Raw genomic sequence first — 6,938 nt, 5'->3', positions numbered from 1 at the left:
AAAAAAATCGCGAAAGAACGTGTTTTCTTTTTCATTTCCTTTCGCAAGAGGCACGGATTTGCTTCCGAGCTCGTAAACAGAAAAAATGTGTTCTTTTTCTTCCATGAGAGGCACATGTTTGTTTCTGCGAGAGGCACAGCCGTGTCTCTCGGAAACGGGAAAAAACTTGTTTTTTTCCTTCGGCAAGAGGAGCGGCCATGCCTCTCGAAAAGGGAAAATTGTGTTTTCTTTTTTTCCGAAAGAGGCACGGATTTGCTTCCGCGACAGGCACGGTCGCGCCTTCTTTGGAAAAGGAAAAAAATACGTGTGCTCCCGGTTCAGTTTTTTCATCCGACTTTTTGTCCGGTTTTTTTGTGAAAAGAAAAATCATTGAAACCTATCAACTTAGGATCTAATTTTGAAGATCTCGACGCGGGAAATTCAAGGGTGAAAACGATTTGAGATTTGGACACACGGTGTAAGAAATAACACAATTTGAATAAACGGATCTACGAAGACATTCTGTGTGACACTTGTCACAACCTGAGGAGGTGGAAATGACATTTGCAAAAGAGTATTGTTTAATTAGTGATTTCGTGTATCGTCATTATCCCTGTACCCGCGCGCGGAATTGAATTCAGCGTCTCCTATTTGGCGCTACAAGCGCCCGTTATAGTACGTTGTGCAAAGGGGCGCACACCATCACCTCAAACTGGCTCGGCCCATCTTTCTTTTTTCCTTTTTAACGCACAAAAGCTGGTGCGCGGTGTGTTTCGAACCGCCCACCTCGTGGTCCTTAGTATGCAACATTAACCAATCCTATCGTCCTATCGTGATGTGATTTCATCTTCTTCTTTCTTTTCACCTTTCCCCTTTCTTCCCTTTTCAGTTTTATTTGGAACAGCTTAGTTCTATTTAATTTTTATTTTTTAAAATTGGATGAACTTCTTTTAAAATTGAATGAACTTTTTCCAAAATCAATAAAAAAATTTCATACGGTGATTTTGTTTTTCCAAAACCAAACGCACTTTTATTGTAAATCAATGAACTTTTTCCAAAATCAATGATATTTTTTTCAAAATTGATGATTTTTCCTTCAAAATTAATGAATTTTTTTCAAAATTTATGATTTTTTTAATTTTGTGAACTTTTTCTCAAATTGAAGAACTTTTTTTCAAATTTGTCAACATTTTTAAACATAGATGAAGTTTTATTCAAATTCGATGAACTTTTACAAAACTAATGATTTTGTTTTCAAATTCAATGAACTTTTTTGAATTCAATTATCCTTTTTCCAAATCTCTGAAAATTTGTTAATTTTCATGAGAGGTTTGTTTTACAATGGTCAACGGTCAACTGTTTGATGGTTTTTTTTAGTAGGAGCAGACTTTTTTGGCATGCATTGTGTTTTTTTTGTGAATTTGCAGCGTGGCTTCTTTGAGTCGCGAACAACATGCATGGGACGAGCAATCTTATTTTTTACTTATTGTTTTTATTTATTAATGAGGCGTGAGCGATGAAGGCGTATCCTATTCAAAAGGCAAAACACTGCAGGAGTACTGTGCATCGAACAGGGGATCTCGTGATTGAATTTACGCTGCACTAACAACCCCACCCAGATTACGTGATAAGTTTAATTACGCATTTTCCAGTCTTTACTTCTCCAAACCTAACATGGTAGTTTCCCATTCTTCTTTCCAGTTTCGTCTTTCCTTTTTCCAATTTTCTTTCTTTTTCATTTTTTTTCTTTTTCTTTTGTATTGTTCCCTTTTTCTCTTTTTTGGATTTTTTTGTCAGTTTTCTCTTTCTTTTTCCATTTTTCCCTTTTCCTATTTTGTTGCTTTTTTTCTACTTGCAAAATATGAGAAAATTTTCCAAATTCATGATTTGTTTTCAAAATTAATGAACTTTTTTTCAAATTCGTCAACATTGTTTTAAAATTTATGAACTTTTTAGAAAAATGATGAACTTCTTGCAAAACAAATGATGAACTATTTTTTCAAAACTGATGAACTCTTTTAAAAGATGATGGGTTTTTTCCAAAATGGATGAACTTTTTTGAAAATGAATGAGCATTTTTCAGAATTGAGGAATTTTTTAAAAAAAATGATGAACTTTTTTTCAAAATCGATGATCCTTTTTTCAATATTGTTGTACGTTTTTCAAATTAGATGAACTATTTTTAAAATGATGAAACTTTTAAAATCGATGAACATTTTTCAAAATTGATGAATGTTTTTCCAAAATCAATGAACTTTTTCATAGCTTGTGCTTTTTGATTTGTGTAATTTTTTTCTGAATTTCTTGAACTTGTTTAAACTCTCGAACATGTTTTTAATAAATCCATGAAGTCTTTCTTTATTTCAGAAAACAGGAGGCCAGTCTTTTCCTAAACCAGCAGCGCAACACAGACGGAATAAAACAGGATGCCAGCGAGGCGAGTTGATTGAGCGAACAGTTTTTTTTAGCGAGCGAGCAAGGGGGCGATTTAAATGGGCCAAAGCCCGCTGCTGTTCGCATGAGCGCCCGATCTCGTTTCAGCGCCGATCATGTCTGCGGTGCGCGTTAGCAAATGTTTGGGCCACGGTCCAGTATGAACGTCTGTGAGCGCCCGATCTCGTTTCAGCGCCGAACGCGCTAACTAGGGAGAGCTCCTCGCTGGCGCCTTATGCGACAGCAAACGAACCCAGCGCCCACGCACCTGGTTATGCGGGCCGGCCCAAGAACGAGCCGAAAGAGGTCGTTCAACGCGCGGCTTCCGATAAAAGAAAAACGCCCAGAAAAAATATGTAGAAAGAGGGATGCGAATCAACGTGGCATTCATTACGGACTTGGGGCTTCAACCACTGGACCAGGACAACATTTGTGTGTTATGCACGTAAATACTTTTATTTGATCCCGAGTTTCTGCCGCAGTACAAATTATTTGGAAAAGGGGAACGAAAAATTGAACAAGAATTCGTGAATTTTAAAAACAGATCATCTATTTTTAAAAAGTTCACGGATTTCAAAAAATTCATCATTTTTAGAAACAGTTCATCGATTTTGAAAAAGGTTCATCGATTTTGAGAAAAAAAAATCACGGATTTGTGAAAAGTTAATCGGTTTTGATAAAAAAAGATCACAAATTTGAACAAAGTTCACCAGATTTTGGAAAAAGTTCGCGGATTTAAAACAAGTTCGTCACTTTTGATAAAAAAAAGGTCACGAATTTGAAAATAGTTCATCGAGTTTGAAAAAAAGTTCATCGAATTTGAGAAAAGAGTTCACTAGATTTTGGAAAAAGTTCACGGATTTAAAACAAGTTCATCACTTTTCATAAAAAAAAGTTCATGAATTTGAAAATAGTTCATCGAGTTTGAAAAAAGTTCAACGAGTTTGAAAAAGTTCATCGAATTTGAGAAAAAAGTTCATCAAAATTGAAAAAAGTTCATCGATTTTGCATCGAACCAGGAAGAAAGAAAAAAGAAAAGGGAAGGAAGAAAAATAGAAAATGGAAAAAGGGAAAATGATAAAAGAAAAGTGCAAGGAACAAAAGAACTAGAAAGGTGGACATAGTCAGATTAGGCTTGGTGGCGTGGTGGTTTGTTTCGTATGTGGCGGAGACGAAGCTGGAGGTACCTTGTTCGAATCACAGTGCCGCCGCTTTTATTTTGCTTTTGCGTTTTCAAAACAGAAATAAAAGGGCCGGCCCATATAGCGACGATGAGTGAACTGGGGGTGTGCGCCCAGTACGAGGTGGCCTATATTCGGCGCCTTAACTAGGACCTACTTACGATAGAATCCACACGCACAAATGCTAAAACTAGCAAACTCGTTATTTGACGCAGAGTGAGTGAAACTGCGGGCATTTAGTTGGGCCGTCCCATTTAAGCTGCATCTTTGGGATCTTTTAATGGATTTCCTTTTATTTTATTTTTTGTTTGGTTTTAGATTATATATTTTTCCATTTTTCTGTTTTTCCAAAAAATTGAAGTTTCGAAAAATGCTCAGAAGTTAAACAAAAATTCACTTCCCTTTTCCTGTTTTTCCAAAAAATAGAAATTCCAAAAAATTCTCACAAATTAAATAAAAATAGATTTTCAAATTTTTATTCCAAATTTTAAGTAAAATGTTTTGAAAATTTTCACAAATTTAAATATATTTCAGGAACCTCTTCATAAATTCAAAAACTTTGGGGAAATTTCAAAAAATGTTCCCATTTTCAATAATGTTAATGTTTTTTAAATCAGAAATTGAAATTTTGTTTGAATTTTCTAAACATTTGCGTTTTCAAAAAAGACTGACCAAACATTGCTATAGTGAGTTTCACTACCATACCAAGTGGATAGAGTGTACGGTTCGCTACAGTTTATGCTAAGCTCAGTCATGGGTCGCCAGTGTGTTGCGTCGCTGGTTTGACCGAATATGACGTATAGGAGATCCCGTTAAAACCCGACAACTTTTTTTAGGGGAAAAACCAGGCAACTATGAGTCCTACTTTAAGCTCGCCTCACAAGACCACCAATATGGGCCGGCCCAATAGGAATCGAGCAGAGCCAGCCGTGCCGCCGAATGATTTTTCCTATCTTTGTGATGGATTGTTTTCTATGGTTTTTCCTTGCACAACCCATTTTGTTGGGCTTTAGTCTTTTTTCATTTCTTTTTGTTTTGTTTTCATTTTATTTTTTCCTTTTCTTTTTTTCCAAATGTATTAAATACACCCTGACACGTTTTTAAATACACCTTGGATATATTTTTTGATATATGTTAGACATTTTTCAAATGTACCTTAAACATTTTCCCAATGCATGTTGAACATTTTTTAAAGACCCAACGAACATTTTTAAATATATGCCAAACATTTTTGTAAAGACTCATAAACATTCTTCAAATATATGTCGAACATTATTCCAAGCTAGCACAGTGCCATGCGTTCCTACGAAGCCATAAAAACACAAGGAGGCGCCACCGTCTAAGAGATCATAATCTTTATGGTATTTGAGGCTGTAGCCCGGTTTAAGATTAAAAGGGGTGAAAAATATAATAGAAAATCATGTTGTAGCCATTGAAGATCATAAACAACTATAGTGAGATGACATTTTGAATTTTTGGAACATAGATAAATGGCATGCATAAGTTGAATGCACAATGATATGGACATGACTCCCTGGAATACGATCCAAAGTACGACAATAATATATTTTTTCTTGGTGATTTCAAATAATATTAATAATTTATATTATTTTGTTATTCAAGAAGAAAGTACAAAAGTTTATTTTATTATATGCGGAATCATAGAATGTTTTTATAAGGCACCTGTGAAGATGAGAATATGCAACAATTGACAAACTCCAAGCCCCAACCAGCTCCTCTCCATCTATAAATAGAGGAGAGGGCAGCTACTTCACAACACACAAGTTCATACTTGAGCTCTCTCATTTGGGCACTGCAATGATCTGTCTTCTCTCTCTCTCTCTCTCTCGCTCTCCACGAAATTGTTTTGTAGCACTGTAAGGTTGTCTAGTCTCCAATAGGAATTAATTCTGGACGGTGAAGCCCTGCCAGATAGCTGACACCGTATGTGTCCAACCCGGTAGACAGGTCGTATGTTCGATCTTCTATCTGAGATTCTGTCCGATGGACTGTTCGAGGGAGATAATCCTCATGGTTGGGAGGTTGTAAATTCCTAGCTACGGGGATCTACACCAATGATCTTGGCCAACTCTACTTCTACTGCGCTACGAGTTGGTAACGATCAGATCAAACCTTGTATGCATCGTCATAGTGATCATGGGCTACTGCGTAGAACAACAAGGTTTTGTTTTCTGTTGCGTTACCCTACACATATTTATATGTATCTGGGGTAGAATTATCCACCAAATCCAAATTTTCTCTTTGTTACTGGTTTTGAGCACACTAAAATTCTAGCACTTGGCACATTTGCATTTAGCCCCCTAAACTTTGTCAAATTCACAAGTTATTCATACTTTTTTAGAATTTGACAAATGTTATATGGATTTTGACCAGAATTTTGCAAGGATTCTATTGCTACACTTTCTTTTGAATTTTAAGCAAACCTCATTCTTGTTTACTTCAAATTTTCACTTAAGCCTCCACACCTTGACCTATTCATATCTTTTGCATCCTACTTCCAAATCCCATGAATTTTATATTCATTTGGGGCTACTCAATCCATACATTCTAGAAATGCTAATGTATTCCCAAGATTTTTCACCCAACTCCAATTCCTTCCTGGTTGCACAAAAACCCTTCTGGATCTTGTTCTAGACATAAGGAGAGCTTCACAACTTCGTTTAATTTGTTCTTTATATGCTTTATTTCAGGAAAAATGTGTTGAACATGAATTTGCCATGGTAATGCATTAATGTAATGTTTTGCTACTGTTTGTATAAATATGACTCAAATTAAATAAAATGCACTTCAAGTTTCACTTAGATCTAACTCAGTTGATCAAACCACGATTAAACTTTTTAAGAGTTAAATTCAAGTGCATATTAAACATGCCATACATTATGATGTTTGTGCATTGTGCCATGCCTTGTTTGTTTACCGTATTGTTTGCTCCTTTTCGATTTCGTTCTTGTCGGTAGAGCCAAGAAACGTTACGGAATTCAAGGAACTGAAGGACTACCACCTCGAGGCAGACTCACTATCAACTTCAAGAGGAAGCAAGTAAGGATGATCATTACCTTGGATAATATTACTAGCTTTACTTGCTAGATGTATCGATGCTATCGTTTGGTCTCGCTACCTATCACATTGTTCCAAGCCTTCCAATTGCCACGAAACATCCTTTAATCTCCACTACCTAGCAAACCTTTGATTGGTTATGTCACGCTTGCTCAGCCCTCTTATAGCATTGCTAGTTGTAGGTGCGGGTGTTTCCGTTTGACAACATGAAAGGATGATGGAGACTATGATTCCCCCACAAGTCGAGATGAGACTCCGGATGAAAAA

This window comes from Triticum dicoccoides, chromosome 5A, assembly GCF_002162155.2.
Source record: "Triticum dicoccoides isolate Atlit2015 ecotype Zavitan chromosome 5A, WEW_v2.0, whole genome shotgun sequence".
NCBI classification, from domain to species: domain Eukaryota; kingdom Viridiplantae; phylum Streptophyta; class Magnoliopsida; order Poales; family Poaceae; genus Triticum; species Triticum dicoccoides.
The sequence above is the reverse complement of the archived record's forward strand: the minus strand, read 5'-3'. Positions refer to the sequence as shown.